The 21588-nt window shown below is 59.5% G+C and overlaps 1 protein-coding gene across 7 annotated transcripts in view; it reads left to right on the plus strand.

The window, feature by feature from the left end:
- Positions 1-313: 313 nt before the first annotated feature.
- The window catches only part of SLC45A4 (solute carrier family 45 member 4), a 54431-nt gene continuing 33156 nt past the window's right edge, over positions 314-21588 (plus strand). For 3 of the 7 annotated variants that reach the window (XM_053929599.1, XM_053929597.1, XM_053929596.1), the window contains exon 1: positions 314-536. The gene's annotated coding sequence lies outside the window, so the exon portion shown is untranslated. Of the gene's footprint in view, positions 537-7720; positions 7825-20270; positions 20419-21588 lie in introns of those variants that run through there. The other 4 variants (XM_045181433.2, XM_045181432.2, XM_045181428.2 and 1 more) reach the window with 2 other exon arrangements.

The raw sequence follows: 21588 nt of genomic DNA on the forward strand, positions 1-21588 counted from the left end.
GGGTTCCGAGGCTCGGGCTCCTGGGGTGGGGCGGGTGCTCCGGCCAGGAAGAGCCTGGGCTGGGGGCGCGCGAGACAAGGCTCTCAGAAGCCCGGAGGTGGGACGCGACAGGGGCGGGGCTTCCTGGGGCGGGGCCTAGGACGATGGGGCGGGGTGGTTGTGTGGGCGGGGCTTCAGGCTGCCAATGAGCGCGCGCGGTTTAGGCCCCGCCCCTGCCTCCCGGGGCGGCTGCTGCATAGTCATGAGCTCAGGCCGGCGCTGCGTCAGCGGAAGCGGCGCGCGGCGGCTGTTTCCGACCCGATAAAGCGGCGTTGTCCCAGCGCGCCGGCCGCATTCTCGCAGCGCTCGCTCAGTGCCCCAGTGGCTAGCTGACTGACCGCCCGGCCGGCCCGCCGACGAGCAGCCGCCGTCGGGCCCCCGCCTCAGCCGCCGCTCCCGAGCGCCCGGGGCTCCGCGCCCCCGCCGCCCCCCGCCCCGCTCGGCCCGTCTTGGCCCGGCCGCCCCGCCGTCCCCGCGGCCCCGGCCGGAGGAGACAGGTGAGCGGCCGCCTGCCGGCCCAGGCCCCGCACCTGGGCGCCCGGCACCTGAGCGCCACGCACCTGCCGCCTCCCCACCCCCACCTCCGCGCTGCCGCGGCCCCTCTCCCGGGGTCTCTTCCTCAGGGAGGGAACCCCCACGCCAATTCGGGACGCCACCTTCCGTCAAGATATGCGTCCTCACCCTTAACTCCCTCCCCTCTCTCTGGGCTGCACCTGCCCCTCCTGGTCCCGGTCCCATCAGCCTCCTGGCGCACTACGGTCCCCCATCCTGAGGTGGGCACCTTCTCTTGGACCCTGACCCCCGCCACCCCCCTCAGCATCCCCACCGTCGCCTCAGGTTTCTCTACTTCCAGAGAAGCCTGGCTCCTCGCCCCTTTGGCCCCGACCTTGTCCGGCCTTCTCGGCCCGACCTCCGCAACTTCTGGGAGTTGCGCCCCTGCCCCTCCACCCGGAGCCCCTCCTCTGGACGGCGGGGCAGCTCTCCGCGTCCGCCTCCGGCACGCGCGCTCTCTGCACGGCCCGCGGGTGTTCGCAGACCTCCAGCCCGCTGCTCCTGAGGCTGCGGGTGTGTCCTGCCTGCACCTTTGAAGGCACCTTTCTTTCCTGCGGCCGAGCCCGACCCTGACCCTGTAGGAGAGCAGCGAGTGCTGGCCCCAGCTTCTCACTTTTTCTGCATCTCAGCCCCAGTTGCCCTTCCCCGAGCTGCGTCCTCCTGGAGCTCTGGGGCTTAACCCCTTCCTCCCCAAGGTGTATTGCTCTTGACTGGGTTCCCAGGGAGCAACCCAGCCCACAGCTTTTCCTGGGGAGGCATGTCAGAATGGGGGGGGCAGTTTGTAAAAAAGCACAGCCTCCTGGCTCACTTCACAGTGTTTCTAGAAGGTTGCAGGTGGTGGTCTGGAGGAGTGGGAAGGGGCGCTTGGTGTCCTAGGGAGTGTGAGTTTGTTTTTGATACCTGAGCTGACTCTCCCGAAAGGGGCCTTGTAGTTTCTGTTTACTGGGGTGTCTTTCCTAGCCTAGGGCCTGGGAAGGGAGGCGGGTGCAGAAGATGAGTGATTGAAGCAGTTACAGGGTCAAGCAACTGCCAGAATCTAAGCCGCTTCTACCGGGAAAACGCAGGCCGCTGCCGGCACCGGAGAGTGCGTCCGACACTTCCCTCCCCTGCAGCCCCCCCGCCCAAGCCTGGACACACAGGTAGGGCCTCTCATCTCTACTGTTTTGTGCTTGTAGGAAAAGAAAATGAAGAAAATTAAAATCTGGAGGATGGTTTACTGATTAAGAAGTGTGACAAATGGCTTGACATCAGAAACAGTAGCCCCTAGCCACCTTTCAAAATGTGAATAATTTCCTGCTGGATCTGAATTACGTATTAGACGTAAGAGTCAGTTTACTTAATGCTCGGGAGAGATTTTGCAGAATCTGCTAGATGGAGAGAGGCAGCGGCTGTGGCCTGGAGCTAAGCCGGCCCCAGGTGGAATGACCCAGGCTTGATAAAGAAGTCAAGTACTTCTGCGGAGAGGGTGGGGAAATAGGTTGTCTTAAAAATCTAGGATTTCAGCCCCATTCAGGCTAATTGTTTTTAGGGGCAGCAGCTGGGAAGGAAAGGAGTGGCTCATTTGCGCCGTATTTGAAATGCATATTAGAGGTTTGGTGGTGGTAGGTGTGGACAGTGGTCCCCCTGGGGAGGCTGCCCTAGGGCCCCTCCTGGGCTCCTCCTGGGCTCCCTTTGCAGCAAGCCGCAGCCCTAGTCCCTGTCGCTCGCCTCGTGAAAGCTGAGCAGAGATTGGACTGGGTGAGCTCCAAGGTGGTTTGTGGCTTTTAACATCCCAGGCTCTCTGCCCTCCAACTTTGCTCACTGGAGAGGAGGGGAGGTGGGAAGGGGGGTTGTCCGGGAATGGGACCCTGCACTGTCAGAGCCAGAGATCCAGGCTCCCAGCAGGTCTGCAGGCAAGGAGGGGGGGTTGCTGCGGCAGCGGTGGCTCCCCGGTCCCCAGTGGAGGAAGGCAGCAAGCACTTAGAGTGGTGGTGTTGCCTGAGGGACAGTGGGCAGGAGAGCAGAGGGCTGAGCTGGGGTCCGGGACTGCTGTCCTTTTCTGACTGCGGTGCCTGTTGTACCGTCACCATCTGCACTCTCATCCCAAGGCCCCGAGGCCCAACCCCATGTAGCCAGCAGGGGTGGTTTGTGACTCAGCCTCGCGGGCTGGCACAGAGCGAGGGCCACTGGCGAGCGCTGTAGGTGGCAGACAACCCCAAATTGCCAGCGCCTTCCTCGGAAACACCCCTGGCAGACCGAGCCTGTAATTTGTGGGGCTGGAATGTGCTGGAAGCCGTGTTCCTACTGCGGACACGGAGGGTGCTGCTTCCCGCTGGCCTCATCTGGTCCCCAGGTTTCTGTGACCACAACAGGGTGGCCCTGATGAAGGTGTGAGCACCCAGCACAGCGCCGGTAGGTCGACTGTGAGCCAGGAAACGTGAGAGGTTTTTCGCTTTGCTCACTGGAAATCTGACCAGGGAGAAGGAAAAGGCCTCCCAGGAGAAGAGCGGCCACGGAGAAAGGGAGGGGTGGGAGAGGACCCCTGGAGCTGGCACTCCTGCTGTGGGGGGGGCTCCTGCAGAGGCCAGTCCACCGCCCCTCCCCCACCACTCCCAGACAAGGCCCCCTTGTTTAGATTAGCTTAATTACCCCACCAAATCAATGAACAAGGATCTTTTTAGATGTGGAACTTTCAGAACGTGCTTCGAGTGGCCCTTCTCCCCCGCCCGCCTCTTTTAAGGGTATCAAATGCTAAGCCTTTGTGAAATTGGGCACTTTCAGGGAACTGGGAGATGGCGGACCTTGTAAATGTGCGCGAAGGAAGCGTCCCTGCCTGAGATGGGAGGGAAGCTGGCCGAGTCACCTTCGCTGGACTGCACAATAGCGTGTCCACCCACTGGGCATGTGGGGGGGGACTACCAGTGTTCATGAACCTGCTTTCTTGGCGAGTGACTTTTCGAGCAGGCATTTTAAGAAGATTAAAACACGTATAGACTTTGAAGGCGAGAGCGCTTCTTGTTTTGTTGTTAAACTGCGTTCCCCCAGGGCCCCACCACCGCAGTGCTTGGGCCTTGTGCGGATGCCCGGAGTTGGGGCCGCCAGTGTGGTCACCTGTCGAGTGTGCTCGTCTTGAGTTCGCTCTCCCAGGCAGACCTCAGAGGTGTCGTGGGCTCCGTTCAGACCACCCGAGTAAGGCGAGTCAGAGCCTTCCTGCTGGTGGAGGGTCTGTGCCCCCCACTAGTCAAAACCCCAAAAAACAAAAAACCCCCGCAGCATCCTCTAAACACAAGCGAGCAAGGTCTGTTTGTACCAGTTTTCTGATAGATCATGGGAAATGAAGCGCACCTGAAGGCGGGGAGGAGGGCTCTACGTTCTGTTTGGCTGCTCTGGAACCTGAGGCGAGACCAAGGCCACCCAGGGTGGGTAGCAGAGTCTGTGCGGCCTGTGTCACCCCCCAGCCCAATGGTACATGTGGTGCCAGGCATTTGCCCCCAGAGGCAGCAGTGAGAGTGCCCGCCGTCCCCAGGCAGGTCCTCTCGCTGCTGAAGGGATTGGCGGAGCCTTGTCGGGTTATTAAGCGTGGCCACCTGCCCGCCTACCTCTGCTTGGCCTGGAGCCCAGGCGAGGGGAGCGTTGTTCAGCCCTGGGTCCTTGGTGTTTTCATCCTCCCGAAGCTGCCAAAGGGCTCTGCTGGCCGGGAGGGAAACTGCATTCTTGAACCTGTGCCCAGAGGCGCGTTCTTCTCCTGCTTCGGAAGGGCCCTTCCACCTGGGGTCCTGCTGAGCGGCGTCCTCAGGGCATTTGCTGCAGCACCTCTCCTGGGGTTTGCCTTTGAGTACCCAAGCCAGTTGGCTTGGTTGGCGATCACATTCTTCCCATTTCAAAGGAGGCTCTTGAGTGTAAAGTACATAGCGAACCCTTCAACCCGATGGCGAGGAGGGCGGGGCGCGGGCCTGTCTGGTCCGGAGGTGGTGGTCTCGGCGCTTCTCTGCAGGGTCTCACTGTACAACTTGACTTGACCCCGCGGACATCGTGACGCCAGCCACCGATAAGTAAGCTCCTTGTTGCCAACATTTTAGTCATCATTTGAGGAAATGTACTTCTCCAGAGGAGTATGATTTTTGGTTTGGAACGGGGAAGGCATCTTTTTTCTGAGTTATACTGAGGGGAGGGCGTGACATTCCCCATGCAGAGGGGGCCTGGGGAGCGAGCACCCCCCGGGAGGGCAGGGGCAGCACCCTGGGCATCGCTGCAACTCTTCAGTTATGGCCGTTTCAGAGTCATGTTGCTTTCGAGCAACCGTCTTCATGTGTGTTTGCTTAAAGATTTTATTTATTTTTGGAGAGAGGAGAAGAGAAGGAGAAAGGGAGAGAAACATCAGTCAGTTGCCTCTCGTATGCACACCATCTGCACCCCAGCCAGGGATGGAACCCCCAACCCAGGCATGTGCTCTGACCTGAAGTCCAACCGGCAGTGCCCGACTCACCGAGCCATACACACCGGTCAGGGCCATCTCCATGCATTTCTGCTCATGTTCTATAAAATCACTTTAAAGAACTGTGAACACAATTTTAAGTTGACATCTAAACTTTTTTTGCTAATTTTAAATAGCTGTAAAAGATGTAATTTCTACCTGGCTGGTGTGGCTCAGTGGATTGAGTGCTGGCCTGAGAACCAAAGGGTCACCAGTTTGATTCCCAGTCAGGGCACATGTCTGGGTTGTGGGCCGGGTCTCCAGTAGGGGGCGCATGAGAGGCAACCACACACTGGTGTTTCTCTCCCTCTCTTTCTCCCTCCTTTCCCCTCTCTCTAAAAATAAATAAATGGGTCCATCTTTTTTAAAAAAGTGTAGTTTCCAGAGTGCTGTAAATATAGACATTTAAGGTGGCAGTTCTGTTGCTCTCAGAGTGGCCAGGGCGAGACCCTCTGGTTGGGGCCCTTGGCACCTTTCACAGATGTGTCGTCACGCAGACGAGTTTGCCTTTCCCCTGAACTTGTGTGTCTGCTCTGTTTTCCTCGTGGGTTTTTACTCTTAACATGATGCGCTTTTACACTTGAAAGTTTTATATTAATCATTCCGCACACTTTTCTGTGGCAAAAAGTACGTATAAACTGCAGGTCAGAACACTTCTGTGATCGTGAGGCTGTGTTCCGTCCGTCGAGAAGAACGTCTGCCTTCGGAACCATAACCGGAGTCGACCTGGTGACAGGTGCTCGAGCACGCCCCTCCGCCAGCACGCAGGTGTCCCTGAGGCCCGCCCGGGGTTGATTACTGAACGCACACAGTAACACGCCTGTGGGGGGGGGCAGGGAAGGGGCCTTGGTTGAGGGGATTATTGAACGGCCCTTGGTGCCAGCTGCACCCTTATTGCGGGAACATTTCCGGTGCAGAGCGCCTTCTGCTGGGTAAGGAGGGAGGGGGCCTGGCGGGGTCGGACTCCCAGCATGGGAACCTCGTGCTGTTCAATTCAGGAACAGGCAGTGGGGGCGACAAGGGTCTGTAAACCAGTCTGAGCACCCACACCTGAGAGGCTTCCACGTGCTCTATCACCGCACCTGGCGGGTGGGGGAAGCATCCACCACTTGGTGAGGTTGGGGCCTCCCTGCTGCTCCAGTTGTCTGCAACAGTTCATTGCAGGCTTTCTCGGCGGGCTGTGTTAGAGGGCGGAGGAGGATGTGCTTCCTAAACGTGCATGTGCTTTGACGGGCAGCAATGCGGTTTTATTTGGTTGGGTTACAATTTAAGCTGATGGAACTGAGCCTTGGGTTAAATTGTAATGTGCCAGAAAGATGTGTTAGAAGTAGGGGTCGGGTTTTGGGGTCAGGCAGGTTCATCTGCAGGGATTCAGGAAGCCCGCCCCGCTGGCCTCCCTCCTCGGAGCAGCAGTTCGGGAGGAGCGTGCTGCCGCCCCTCTCCAGGCAGGGGGCCCCTGGGTGGCCAAGCGTTCCCAGGGCTGCCCAGGTGGGTCCTCTCTCTCCCTGGGCTCTCCTCAGCCCAGCCGCGTGCAGGACGAACACCAGCTGTCCACCCACCTCTTTGGCCTCTGGTCTTGCAGCCTGCCGGAAGTTTTATCCGTCTTCTGTCCTCAGGCTGACTATCAAGAATCCACTTAAGACTGTGCCACCATCAACTTGGACTTGGGTTTGGGGACAGGACGCATCCTCAGACCGTGAGGACAGCCCTTGTTCCCAGTGGTCAGGGAAGCAAGGAGCTGCTTCCTCAGTCACAGTCGAGGTTTCTGTGGTTTCCCTAGACGGTGCTGAGAATGCCAGGCCGGCTGGCGCGGCCCTCACCCACCCCGGGGGCGAGGGGTGGGAAGCCATAGCCCTAAAGACGGCGCCCCCCCCTTGGAGCCCTAAAGCACAGCTCGTTATCCTGCCCTCTTGACATCTTGGACCTTGACACCGAACCCAAGGTTTCCGGTTCTTACAACAAAGGCTTAGAGGAAGGCCAGGGCTGTCGAAGGGACTCTGCATAGAGGGGGTCGCTGGTCCTAGACTTCCCCCTCACCTGGGGCTTGACTCCCTTATACAAACTCCCAGCCCGTGGCGCTGCCTGAAACAGGAGTCCTGGGAAGGCCTGGACTATATAAAGCTGCAATAAAACCTTTTGCACTACAAACTGGGAGTGGGGCCCCTCCGCCCTGCTCACTGCTACCCTCTGCTGGACGGAGCCAGGGCTGCTTCCCATCCAGCGCCCCCTTCTGCACCCTGCACCCCATGCGAAGGCAGCTCTGATTTGGTGCTGGGGTGCGTTGTAGAGTCCAGAGGCGACCTGCTCTTTGATTTGCCAGTTTAGGCCCAGGAGCCTGGTGGGACCAGGAAGGGAAACCTGGGGCCTTCCAAACATGTCCCGCTCACCCTTGAAGTGTTTTTAATTCTTAAGAGGATTCAGAGGGGCCCTGTGCCTTTCATTCCTTAGCAGAAATGCTGTGGAGCCCGGCCTCATGCAGAGAGCATTTACACTCTGGCTGGGCCATCCCTGGCTTTGTATTGTAGGCCCGGGAGCCACCCACTGGTCCGAGCTTCAGCTTCTGTGTTATAACCTGGAGAGCGTCACCTGGAGAGGTGACGAGTTGGTTTCTGGCACTGGGCAAGCCCTGGGAAACACCGCACGGAGGCCCAGGCCTGTGCGCAGCACTCGGCCCCTCTCTTTCTTTGCAGAACCTGGCAAGGGCTATGCTGTGCTACCTGCATTTTGCAGAGAGAGAAAGGAGGCACAGAGAGGTTAAGTGACTCTCCCAAAGCCACACAGTAAGTGCCCAGGCCTGGGTGTGGCCTTTGAAGCCCACCTGAGGGGTGTTGGTTCTTCGCTAGGGCTGAGAGCTGGGAGTGGGGGCAGGGCGTGGGATGCCTCCACCCGTAGGAAGAGCCGGGTTTTACAGGTGCATTGAGAATGGGGTTTTGCAATTGGGGATATCATGTCTTTTCAGTACTGTGACTGTGTGCAAAACATTGGTAACTTTTCATAAAAGTAGTGATGTTTAACACTAATCAAATGCAAAACAAAAGTGGGACTGTGTTTTCAACAAGTCACAAGCCAGCCAGTGGCAGTTACAGTAAGAATTCAGAACTCTGAGCGGAGACAGAAGCGTCCGGCAGTGTCGTGGCCCAGCTGATGAACCTACGTGTCCCCGGGGCTGGCCCTCAGTGGCATTGTCACCCGCTGGTTATCGGTCTGTCCTTGGTCCATCCCAACGGTTTGAGCAGCTTCCGCGGTATGGCTGCGTGCCGATAGCAGTGCTGTGGATGGTGTCAGTTTGTGGTGTGAGGCTCAGATAGGGTTTCGATGAGGTCTTGTGGGTCTGTGGACAAGCCCGGGAGCCAGGACATGCAGGCCGTGGTTTTTGCCGGCGTATGATACGGGTTTGGAAAATAGTGTTTTAACCATTTTCATGTGGATTTCCTCATGATCCCTCAGAACCCGGTCCATCTGGGGATTTATTCCTGCCCACATAGCCCTGCCTCTGGTTGGAGCCCTTCAGACGTGGGCCGGGATCCCAGGCCCACCTCCCCGATGGCACCGCCTTCCCCTGGCCACACGGCTTGCTGTGTGGCTGGAGGGAATTTCTTGCTGCTCTTTGAAGTCCTGGGTGCACTTGATCTCAGTAACCTAGGTGGAGGGGCAGGGGCCCCGAGCAGATGGTATTTACAGGGAAGAATCCTATGAGCACAGTTTCTGAACTACTTACAAGGCCATCCTGGTGAGCTGACCACATGAGGGGGGACCCTAAAGATTAGTTCCAGGGAACTGAGTCACCCTTAGAACTGGTGGCATTGTGCTTTAACTGTTGGTGAGCCCGGGTGTCATCTCTCCTCCCTGAGTGTTTCTGGGGTCCTCACAGCCCCACAGGCACCCCATGGCTGCCTGCGCCTGTGAGTACGTGGTGGGGCCAGGCTCTGTGTGAACTGCCACCGAGATTCAGAGTTAACTTCTGAATCTTCCAGCTGCGCCGTCTGTGCAGGAGCAGTGGTACCCGTTTTACAGATGAGAAAATTGAGGCCCGGAGACCTTAAGGATTCTAGCTGGAATTCTTTCTCCCGATTGAACATCTCCACCAGAAGATGAATGAATGCACTAGGACCCGTGGGAGAAACCAAAGGAGTTTCAGCCTAAGCAGAGGTGACAGCGGAAGGGTACAGGAACCGGAGTGGTGAAGGCATGCTTGCCTCCCCTGCGGGGAACTGCTATCTCCTCCGTGCAAGTCTGCTCAGGGCCGAGTGCCCTAGAGGGTTAGGAGAGGGAGGCCTGGGCATGGCTGACCCCTTGGAGGGAGTCAGCAAACGGGGGACCTCCAGTGGCGCTCAGCACTGGTTTTCGAGGGTGGGATGTGCCTGGAGCCAGGCAGGGTCCTGTGGGCTGGCTTGTGGGATATGTGGAGGGGCTGCGGCCCAAGAGCCTGGCATGCGGGCTCAGGGTCCTCCTGGGTAGGGTGGGGCCTGGCTGGCTACTTTTTGCCACACACCAGAATTTCTCAGCTTTTTTTCCAACCCATTGTTTCTCTTTTTTTCTTCTGTAGATTTTTACACCAGGAAGATCTTGTATAGAAACTTGTTTGTTTTTTTTTTTAATGGCAAAACTCTCATACGTGCAGCATTTGTTTCGGGACATACCTCCCGCCCCCAGCCTAATCCCAAAGGGGGCAGGGGACAGACAGGGCACTGACTGCCCGTGGTGGAGCGAGTGGTTGCATTGTGCCGTTGTGTGGTGCGTACGTCTTTTCCCACTTCGCCTGCGGGGGGACCAAGTGGGTCGCCACCTTTACAGTGAGCTGTTAACTTGCGTTAACTGGGCCTGCAGGCGTGGTGCACGTGGGGTGGCCTTTCAGTTACGTCTTCTTCGCACTGTCCCCAGTGACTGCGCAGTGTTGTCTGGTGTAGTTTGTCCCTTAGGGCATGTGGGTCTCTTGTCTGAGGGTCCTAGTGGCCAGAATCTGCACACACACCCCCTGTGGTCCGGCGGCTGAGCACCTTGTTCAAGGCTGCTGCTTCCAGGCTGGATTCGATAACAAACTGACCAAGAACTTTGAGTAGGCCCTTCGTGATTGCGTGGAGGTCACAGTTTTGATCCCTGGCGGCGTCAGCGCCCCTGTGTGTGTCACAGAGGGTCACCTCACTGTGTCTGCGGCGTCCTTCTGTTGCCAGGAAGCAGTTGGCCTCTGCACGCAGACGGGGGAGAGTGGGAAAGGGCCACATGAGGGTGGGAGGGGTTCACGGGGGGCCTGGTGCCCGGGAGCCTTCCACCCTGAAGCCCAGGGGCCTGCGACTGGAGCAGGTCTCTATGGGAACCATGGAGAAAAAGGCCTCGGGAGGGGTGACCTGTCGGGCCTCACTGTCCTGCCCTCTGTTCAGCCGCCCGGTACAGGCCCGTGTACGTGTGGGGGGGACCAGCCTCTCTGCCTGCCCTCAGGGCAGGGTTTCCTGTTGAGTGGGAACAGGTGGCTACGGGTTTATGGTAACGGGGGGTCTTGAAGACGTGGCAGGAGAAAGGCACTGCGTTGGCCACGGCGGCTGAGAGACGCAGGCTGAGTATGCTTGGCACAGCTGCCACTGTGCCCGGCTTGTTTGGGTCCCTTGTGGACGGCCACTTTCTCCTGGGCAGCCTTGAGTTCACCTGAGGGCAGCCTGAGCCCCCGGCTGCAATGCCAGCTGCAGGCGAACGGTGGGGGCTGGAGGAGGGGCAGCCCCGTCAGGTCCGAGTCTGAACCTGATACCCATGCCGGGAGGAGGGCAGAGGCGGGCGCACCCTGCTCCCCGACCCCGAGTATCCGTGTGCTGATCAGATTAAGGTCTTATCTGGATCGTGGCTCCTGTTTGGTTATGAGACTCGGGCCCAGTGCATTGCTGACCTGGTTCCCTCACTCAGGCTTTCTGCTGCTGGTCTGTCCTGGGTCGCTCTCAAAGCAGTGAGCTAATGCCGCGTGCGGAAGGTTTGGAGCGTGCTCATCATCACCCTGGCCGGCCTCCCTGCCTGCGTGCCTGCCTGCATCCCTCCCTGCCTGCATCCCTCCCTGCCTGCATCCCTCCCTGCCTGCCTGCATCCCTGCCTGCCTGCCTGCATCTCTCCCTGCATTTACTTCTCAGAGTGCCAGTCACTGTACTCGCAGTCTCTCCTTTCGTACATTCCTTTAGGGTCAGTTCTGGAAGTAGTGGCTCGATCTGTAGTTTCTGATGTTACTGTTTCATGAGTTCCAGAAAATTCTCAGCTCTGTAATAACCTGGGCTGGCCCTTACAGTTTTTCCTAAATCTAAAATCTATCTTTCTATTTTTTTATCTGCTTTTTTGTGTGTATGAACCTATTGCTCAACTCCTTTCTAAAGGAAACTACAAAAGGAAGGACCGACTTAAAAATTATGAAAAGATTACGTAATAACCATCTCCAAGCAAAATTCCGCTACCCAATCGAGTGGGCCCGCACACGCCCCCCCTCTCCATTCCCTACCTGGGTAGTTCTGAACCTGTTTGCGGTCACAGGTCCCTTCGAAACCCTGGTGAAAGCTCTGGGCCTCTTCTGCACGAAAATGCAAAGAAGACCCCATTTTCTGTTTATTCTGGGGAGTGTTCACAGCCTTCCGAAACATGCAGGGACGGTTCTCCTGGCCGAGGGGCCCTGCCCTGGAGCCGAGGCCCTGGACCCCGCAGGGCCAACCGCCGAGTCTGCCTCGGCGCGCTGGAGGCCCCCGCGCCTGGCCAGCAGTCGGAGCGCACGGGAGCGTTTGCTCTGCAGAAGCAGGTGGACTGGGCTGGCGTTGGCTGTGGGCGGGACTAGTCCTCTGAGGAGTGTGTGAGAGGCAAACCACAAGGGGTGGTTGTTGGGGTTCCTGTTGTGACCCCAGTTAGCAGCACCCACCCGTGGGATCAGGGCACCTGTCCCAGGCCCTGGAGCACGTGCGGCAGTGCGCTTGCAGCGCTGACATTGGGGGCTCCGCTCTGTGGGAAAGTGTGGGGCGGCGAGGGCCGCAGAGAGAGCGAGGTGTCCGGAACAGTCGACAAAGTCACAGTGAGATAAGGCTGGGGAGTGGCGGTGGAATTCCTGACCCTGAGCTTCTGGGCGGAGACGGCACTTGGCTGGCTCCTGACTCGGGGCTGGGCGGTCACTGAAGGGCCTGCCTTGCTCTGAGTGAGTCCACTTCCCTGGTGTGGCAGGAGGACCCCAGGCTGCCCCAGTGCTCTCCAGGGTTCACCACCAGCCTCCCTGGAGGCCACCTCTGCAGAGGCCACATGTACTGGGGACCCCGTGGGTCTCTGCCACATGGCCACTTAGTTCCTCTCAAGACAGGACCAGGGCTCCTTTCCAGCCTGTCTTCTCTGGGCGTCGGCCCAGGCTTCTTGGCAGGCCAGCCTGGCTCTCCCAAGCTGGGAGAGACCCAGCATCCCACCCATTTGTAAAATCACCTCTTCACACCCTTCCAGTGAGGAGGGTGCAGCTTTAGTGTGAACGGTTCCAGTCCCTGATGATTCTGGGCAGCCTGTTTGTCAGCCGTCTCCGCGGAGCAGAGGCCTGGTCGAGTCTGCATGCCGCTCTGCCTGCCGGCTGTGCCGTGCACGGGGCGGGTGAGGTGAGGGCTGCTTTACACTGGTGATCCGTCCAGCCAGGTCTGAGTCTCTCCCATTTGAAAGGGCAAGCACAGCCCCCATGCTCCCTACCAGAGCACGTGCGCGCGAGTGGTCAGCTGCCCTCCGCCCTCCAGCTGGCTGACTCTTGTCCCGCAAGTCCCAAATGCCTGTGTCCAGCCAGCCACCTGTCTGGCATCTTCCACTGTGGGGGCCGGCAATGTCCCCAACCCCTTTAGTTCTGGCTGATCGAATAATTCAAACAATGCACAGTGGATGAACAGGAGAAAACCAAGTTTTAGTGCGTGTGCATGAGGAATCCCCATAAGCATGGAAATTCCAAAAGCACTGAAGCAAACTTCGGCTCATGTGTCATTTTGGACAAAGGAGAGTGGGGGGTAGGGTCTTTGATTTCAAAAGTGGAAATGGGCCATTTGCAGGCAGCCAGAGACTGGCCAGCAAATTCGTGCCTGGCAGCCAGGGAAACAGTGGGAAGGGGCAGCTAAGAGATCCCTGCTCTTTCCAGTCTCTTGCTAAGGTGGAAATGCTTCAGGTGATTATACTAACAGTCCCTTCCTGAAGCAGGTTTTTCCATCTGAGTCTCTTTAAGAAGGAAAGGGGGAGGTACAGAAACCAACCAACCAACCCTACCTGAGTTGGTTGGGTTTGATTTAGCTGGAAATAATCTGCACACCAGGGCGGCACATTCCCGGGACGTTCGACACCCACACCACAAAACAAGACGAGGGGGGCTCATGCCCCGCCCCTCCACTCCTGCTACCTGTCCCAGCCCCAAGGTGACACTGTGGTAACCAGCTCTGGGAGGAAGTGTCCCATGCTGGGCTGCAGCCCTGTGTCCTTCGCCCTTTGGGCCGGTCTCCTCCCCTGTAACTCGGTGCTGATGCCCACACGGGACTGGGGCAGGGCCCAAGTGGGCGCACCCCGGGGTCTGCAGCAGCCGCTGCCCCCAGGACGCCCTCCCAGAGCTTCAGCTGCCATCTTGGTGCAGCTGGTGTCCTCTGGGACCCTGCAGCTCCCCAGGGGGAGTGGGGGGCTCTGGGCTGGAGGTGGGCTGAGGGGACGTCCGGTGGGGAGAGCTGGGATGCTGGGAGCAGCAGGGTGGAGGGCAGCGGTCAGAAAGGAGCTGTAGAAATGGCCGAGGCCTAGAGCGGCCTGGTGTGACCTACCTATAGGCAAGACACGGCAAGAGAAACGTGGCTGCCAGGTCCCACACCTGGTCACCGTGCTCCCTGCCCGGAGCCCTAGTGGAGTCTCCCTTGTGGACTGGGCCCCGGAGGCCTGAGAACACCTGTCCATGGGGCCTTTCCTGTCTGGCCGCCAGCTGGAGCGCCAGGTGTCCCCAGCCTAGTGGCCTTTGGGGAGTGTGGTGACCGGTGGCACGGAGAACTTTTTATGGTGAGGTTTTTTTTCTCGATAATCAGATGCCCACAAGAAAACCTCTGTAACCAAACACATGAATACTTCTCATGTTTGTTCTTAACTGCCTTTAACTGCCTGTTCAGCCAGCTAGGCCAGAAGGCTAGCGCCCCGGCCCTGGGACTGTTTCTTGGAAGGAATTTGCAATCCAGGTGTATCATGAGGGATTGGGGGGGGTGGCCAAGGAATGTGGCCCAGGTTGTGGGGAGGGGGGGGGACCCAGGGGCGGGTACTGCAGCCCTTGCCCCGCATGCAGGTTGTTCCCTCCTGTAAGCACCATTAGCACCCAGGCGACCTCGCCTGGGAGGCCGGCAGGGCAGCTGAGTCACGATGCTGTTAAGTTATATCCGCAGGAGAACTGTGTTAGCTGCAGGTACGTCTCACCCCCATTAACATCAGCCTTGAAGAAGGAGCGTGTCGTGCTGAGATTACAGCCCATCTGTTACAGGCTTCCGGCCGGCTCTGCGGCCCCTCTCCCGGTGCGTCGTCCTCAGGGGCGGGATTGAAGCTTGCCACACACGAGGCTCGTGTCCTCGGGGTCGTGCTCTGCTGCCTGCGCCTCGCTGATCCTCCGTGTCCTGGGCCGCCATCCTGGGGCAGGTGGAGCGCCCTGCAGACTGTGCTGACACGGGGCTGACAGAGGTGTCACGTTAACTCGGCAGGGCTCATCGCTGGCGTGAGTGGTTTGTGAAGAACAGCTGCTTCTGCTTTCCCCGAGGTCTCAGGCTCACGGGTGGTGGGAGGGCCGTTCTCCTGGACCCCCAGGAGTCGCCTGGCACACTGCGGGGGCACACAAGCAGGCCCAGGCTCCTGCTGCCCCGTCCTGCCAGCACCTTGGCGGGAGACTGGCTTTGGAACGGCCCCTCTGCATCCACTTCCCGGTTTTGGAATGGATCGCATGTGGCCTGAGTAGACACGTGCTTAAAGGTGCGAGTAAGGTGTCCTCAAAGGCATATTCGCCGACCTCACCTGAGCTACTTGGGGTGGGGGCTGCGCCTCTCTGGCTGTCAGCCCTCTGGGCGTGTGGAGGGCAGGCTCCAGTGAAGACGGGCTGACTGCCTGTGCCAAAGCCACCACGGTTCCTCTCTTCTGTCCCCAAGTCCCGTTTCGGGGAGGGGGAGGGGGGTCATGAGCCAGACCCCGCCTCCCTGCAAGCTGGGTGGGGGTCTTAACGCTGGGGTCCTGGAGCTCCAGAGCCAGGCTTGTCTCCCTTGTGCCTTTGAAGCAGCTCCCACCCACAAGATGCAGGGTGGGCTGGGGGGTGGTTGGGGCTTCCCAGTGGGTTGCAGCTTCCCCAAGCAGCCTGCCGACCTCCCTGCAGTGTGTGCAGTCAGTGTTGGGGAGGGGCCACTGGGACCCCCTGCTGCCCTCCGTGCACATGACACCCTCTGCCTCATGCTGGGGGATGGGTGCGGCTGAAGAAGCGGTGTCTTGGGGGCACGTGGACTGACATGGGGGGATTCTGCCAGCACTGAGGGTGCTCCCTCTGAATCGTTGCTCAGACCCACCCCTGGGCATCCTCAGGGTTCTCCGGGGAAGACCAGGGCCTCCCGTCCGCAGACACGCCTGCTGGAGGAGTCGTGGCCGCAGGAGCAGGGCACAGACCCGCCATGGTGCTGCTCCCTCTGCTGCCTCCTGGGTCTGCCTCCCCATCTGTCCGTCTGTCTGGATGCTCTGTGTTTCCCCATCTGGTCTGTCTGCACAGCCTCAGCGAACGTCTTCCCATGCACACGGCAGCGTTGGCCAGAGTGCTGGCCTCCCAGGGGTTCAGAGGCGAATCTGCTCGAGGCAGGTTGCTGTGGTGGCAGCGTGTGTTTCATCTTCCCAGTGGATCCTCCTGTGGAAGAACGGGCCACTCCCAGCCCTGGCCACATCGAGGCCTATCCCCCACATGGGGACTCAGAGATGGGCAAGGAAGCTCCAGTGTGGGTGAGGCGGAGCTCGTGGGCTCAGCTCGGGTGCTAAGCAGAGGCCTGTGTGGCTCCCTGACCCACGGAAGGCCGGTGGCGACGTGGAGTGTGGGGGTGGTGTCAAAGACATCAGGTGCAGGGCCACGCAGCAAAGGCAGGAACTGGCATTTCCTTGTCATTCATTGGGCATTGGCCGTGGGGTGGGGGTGCCAGAGTGGAGGGAGGGGCCCTTCTCTGGCCTCCGCAGGACACCTGCTCTCCCAGAGAGGCCTTGCTGGGGCCTGGGGCGCTCCGTGGGCTGTTGTTTTCTCCCAGGGTGGGGAGGGGCACACCCAGGAGGACCTGCCCAGGGAGCAAGCAGCTCCCTGCATCTCAGCCTCTCACAGGGCGCGGACAGCCACAGCTGCCGTGGCGTTGGGTTAGGGTTTTTATCCCCCAGGAGAGCTCTGCTATAACCAAATAAACAGAACAGAGCTACTTTGGGCCGCTGGCCAAAGGAGAAATATTTTGGATCTGGTGACCTTTTTCTTTGGGTTACCATTCGCTGTGGAAGGTTTGACCCGTATTCCATTTCAGAATAGGAGGAACAGCTTATTTTTGAGAGCGGCAAATAAGGAAAAGAATGAAGCATCTTGGAGTCTGTCTCCAGAGGCTCCCCTGGGGGAAGGTTTTTACAGACACCAGACGTCCTCCCAGCTCCGGCCAACTTTCCACCCCGAGGTGGCGGGGGTGTGCCAGAGCCAGCCCTCCTCCCCCTGCCCGGGAGCCAGGCCTCAGGGCCGGTGAGCACACCTGCCTTCCTAGTCGAGGCCCAACCTCAGTGTTTCCCAATGGTGGCAGCTCGCTGGTGTCACAGAACTTCAGGGTCAAGTGCTTGCAGGCTCAGCAAGCCGAAGTGGGAAGGTGGACGTGAAGATGTCTGTGGCTGACTGTGCTTGTCTCGTCGGGACACCTGCTTCCCAGGAGCGTATTCACTGTTCTACAGCTGAGACTCCGCGGGGCTGAGGACCCCCGCGCCGCCAGAGCCCATAGTCAGGCCCGGGCGGTGTCTGCGCGGCCACCTGTCCTCTGTGCCTTCAAGCTGCAGGCAGTAGCCAAGGGAAACTCCCAGAAGCTTTGGTGTCCTTCGCCCCTTGGGCCCCCAGGACCGCCTTGAAGCGGAGGCCAAGTTGCCCCTGATGCTGGTGCCTGGAGCTCAGGGAGCAGTTGAGACGTCCTGGGGTGTGGTGTTGAGAGCTTTCTCACTCGGCCTCCGTTGGGCCTTCCACACCTACCTGTCCCAGGCTCTGGGCTGGGAGGGGATCTGGGGCACTGGGCCTGGGCCTGCTGGACAGCTCTGCGTCAGCTCAGAACTGGGCACGGGGGGCACTGGCTGTGAGGTTGCAGAGCACAGGGGCAAGGCTTACAGCAAGCTTCAGTCCCAGCCAACAGATCGACATCCCTGCAGTGGTCGGGCTGGTTTATGAACCCTTTCTGTGCCTGTGGCTTTGGCCAGAAACACCTACTGGCCGCCTGGCACGGGGCCTGGGTGGAGGCCAGCTGGCAGATCTGCTTGGTGTCTGGCCCCAGCCCCCGCTCTGGACTGTGCGGGAGGCCAGGCCGACGTCCTGCAGACCCTATTCTGCCCTCTCCAACTCCAGCCCCTCCTCCATACCCAGCTTGTCCCGGGCACCCAGGTGAGAAGGAACCTTGGAGTTTTAGGAGGAAAGTAAATTAGCTTGGCCCAAACCTGTGGCCACTTCTCCCGGCGCCAGGGTGCCCAGCAAACTGGTGCGACATTATCCCAAATCACAGAAGACTGCCTGCCCACGGGAGGCTGTCTGCTCTGTAGCCCTGGACCATGAGTAGGAGGAGCTGGCTGTTTTGGAGGGGCTGAGCTGGGCACAGAATCCTGGGCGCCCCTCATGTCCTGGTCATCCTCGTGCTGGGGACAGAGTAGCAAGGGGCCTTGACCACCCATCCAGACAAGTGACCGAGGGGAACGTCGGCACAATGCTGCCAGTGCGGCGGGGCTGCGGGTGGAGGTGGTGCAGCCCGGAGAGCGAGGTGGGCCCGCAGGCTGAGGGGACCCATGTCACCGGTCATGGATGCAGCGAGTGGCATGTTTGTAGCTTCTTGCCAGTGGAGGCGAGCATGCAGAAGGCGGCCCGTGCGTTTACGGAGCCTTGTGCATTCCTAGGCAGGCCCGGCTCTGAGCTCTTCCCGGCCACCTTGGACTTCGACGTGGAGCCCGGTTACGGCCGGGTGGCCGTCCCGAGTCCAGGGGCGCTCCAGGCTCTCTGGGTCTATGCTCCTGCCCCGCCCTTGCCCGGCAGCTCCTTCCTGGCCTCCCAGCCCTGGGTTTGCTGCATAGCACCCTGCCCAGGCTGGCTGAGTCCTCTGTGCTGTCCTCGGTGGTGTCCCCATCACGAGGAAGCGCCCTCCACAGGTAGGCAAGCCAGCTGTCCACCCCTGTGGAAAACCCAGCCTGAGGCCTGCGCTGCGCTGCGTCCCTGTGCCGGCCTGGGCTTCGGAGCACAGCCCGCCCCCTCGCCCCTCGGCTCAACTTTCTCTGGCTTTGCAGTTCTGGGAGACAGCTCTCTCTGACCCTTCTACCTCGGCTTAGGCGCCTTGGTGGGGCCTGTCCTAGGCCACGAGGTGCTGTGTGTGCCCTGCCCACCGCCCGGCCTGCTTGCCAGCGTTCGCAGGGGCCGGGAAGGGGTGTGCAGAGGACAAGTCTGCTGTCACAGGTCGAACGAGCTCCAGACAGGGACTTAGCATGCTGCGCACAGCTTCTGGTAAACTGAGGAGAAACACTCAACCTAAGTTTTTGTTTCAAAAAAGTTATTCCCGGTAGTGGTGACTCTGGGTGCAGACCCTCACTGCACCAATGGTGGCATCACCACCAGATGACCCTTTCTTTCTACTCCCCTGTGCCGTCCACCTGTCCGTCTCTTGCACCCTAAGCGCGACGCCACAGGGCCTGGTGCAGGTGAGCAGGGACTGACTCCCTGGGGGGTTTTCAGCCTCTGGCCTGAGGGCCCCCGTCATAGCCGCCCTGCACTGTGGGTGGAGGGCACACGGCGTTTAGGCGCGGGGTGGTTACCCCATCCTGGGAGTGTCCTGTGGCTTTGGTCCCATGTGCAGACAGGAACTGGGGGTGAGGGTGGTGGGCAACGCAGCTGCTGCAGGCGACTTGGCTGCCGTTTCTCGACGGACCTCCCTGCAGTCAGGTGAGGAAGCCGAACTTGTCCAAGTGTACCCATGGGGAACAGGGTGCTCGGCGCTGCGGGGTCCCGGGGCCTGGCAGTGGGACCCTGGCTGAGCCTGACCTCCGCCCCCCACCCTGCTCCATAACCCCAGAGGCTGCTCGTGGTTGCACTGAGCTGGCCACTCGCTGGGGAAGCCCTTCACGTCACCTGTGCTGTGCCCGGCTTTGTTCTGAGTTTGCTTCCAGGTCTATGGGGGTGCAGACCATCGTATGGAATGTGAAGAGCTCTCCCAGGTGACCTTAACGTAAGTGACATCTGGAGTCTAGTGGTGAGAAATGACCCCACAGGTCCACCTGCGACATGCCCACCTGGCCTGTCCTCGTGTGGGGGTGGCCGCCGATGGCAGGCCCCTGTGGCATTGGGGGCGGCCCGCTTTCTGCTCGCCGTTCTGCATTGGGTCACCCCGGCCGCGTAACTGTCTCTGACGAAATCAAGTCTAACTGAAATTTAAGCTGTTGCGCCTCTTGTTCTCCATCCCAGCAGCCACCGTAGGATCCCTCCTTTTAATTAGCTCTGTTTTCCAGTCCTTTCTGTCTGCAGGGGTGGGGGAGCTGTCTGCTGAGTGCCTGGTGCTGTGCCAAGTCAGGGGCCAGGGCTGCAGCCCTGTCCTCTCTGCCGGGTGCCCAGGTGGCCCAGGGCAAGGCCAGAGGGGAGCCGCCCTCTGGCCCAGGCTGCTCCTTCTCCTTTTCTTTCAAAAACTGCGTTTTTGGCAGCTTTCACTTCTCTTGTAGGCAAGTCCCGAGTTAATATTTATCCTGCGAAGTATCTTAAAAATGCTGGGGGGGCAAGTGTTTGCAGAGAACTTTATCAATCTCTGAAAGGGAGTTATTGTTGCGGCGATAAACTGAGGCACTGTTTACAGTTGCCAGATTGTGTTTGAACTTGCAACCTTTAGTTCAACAGTTAGTTTTTGTTAGCAGTAGACTTGTTCCCCGTCCTTGTAAAGAGCTCTTTTATCGCGGCCGTGTTTGTTTGTTCCTGGCAAGCGTTTGCGTGGGCTGGGGGAGGGGGGCCGATGGGGCATACATTCAGGTGCCCCTCACTTTACAACTGGCAGGCTTCTGCGGAATGTGACTTTTGTACTTGGAGCCCTGCCTCTGTGTGAGTTGTCCCTTTAAAACTGGAGACACCTCTGTCCAGAGGGAACGCTGGCTTCACTGCGAGAGAAAAGGGTGTGTGGACCCCAGAATGCAGGGTAGGTAGAGGGCCCTGTCCACAAGTGGCCGGGAGTTTCGGGTCTGAAGGAAAATGACACTGACAGTGAACTTAGACCTTAAAAAAAAGTCTAGTAAAAACCTTTCCTGAGGCTGTTACTTTTCAATGAAAGGAGCCACTTTCTGGAGCTAACCCAGAAGCTGTGTCCTCTGCCCAGCAGCCCTCCTTGCAGACCAGTGTGCTCCGCTCTGGCCGAGCCCCAACAGTAGGGCACTGCACAGGGCAGGCGACGAGGTGGGCGGGGTGGGCGCAGGTGTGGGTGGGAGGAGGTGGGGATGGTGCCAGCGCAGCCCAGAGACAGGACCCTGCAGGGTGTCTACAGGGACAGTCACAGTGATGGGGGCCTGCAGGACTGGCGAGAGGGCGGTCCGGAGGGGAGTCAGACCTCACCAGGTCTGGGGAGCACCGGGGAGGGTGTTAGGCTGGGCTCTTGAGCAGGGGCGGGGGCACAGGGGCCAGGGCGAACTGCGCCAGAGGCCTTCGGCCTGCTGTGTTCACCTGGCCTCCCTCCGGCAGGTCCGAGTGGTCCCTGCCCGAGCCGGCCCCCTGCGAGCCTCCCCCCCCCCCCCCCCCCCCCAGCCCTGTTTGTGCTGCGTTTAACCTGACCACAGCCGGGCCGCACTTCCTCCTGGGTCAGCTGACTCACTCTGTCCTGCTGACTTGCCCCACCTCTTCTGTCCCTGCTTGTCTCTTTCTGTTTGTCTGTCTCTCCCCTCCTCCTGACTCATTCCCTGAGCTGGGCGTGTGGTCAGCGCTCCGTGCTGTGGGTGGCTGTGTGTCCCACATCTTCCTTCCGTCCCCACACAGCTGCGCCAGCGTGTTTTTGTCCCTGTCCATGCTCCAGGGTTTCGGCATCCACGTTGAAAAGATTACTGGTTGGCTGAATTCGCTTTGGGGGTGCCCTGGGTTCCTGTAGGGGAAAAAACCCTCTTTTTTGCTAACGTGACTTCCAGGTCATTTTCTAGATATGTCTCTCGTACGACACTCATTGACTTTACAGTGTGGTGAAGGCTACCTAACAGGAAAATTGCCGTTTTAAAGGGGTGCGGTTCCGGGGCGTGAAGCACGCCCACACTGTGGCGCAGCTGTCACCACACTCCACCTCCAGAACCCTCTCCTCTTCCCCAGGGAGGGAGAGTCGCCGCCCCTA

The sequence above is a fragment of the Desmodus rotundus genome, chromosome 8, assembly GCF_022682495.2.
Source record: "Desmodus rotundus isolate HL8 chromosome 8, HLdesRot8A.1, whole genome shotgun sequence".
NCBI lineage: Eukaryota > Metazoa > Chordata > Mammalia > Chiroptera > Phyllostomidae > Desmodus > Desmodus rotundus.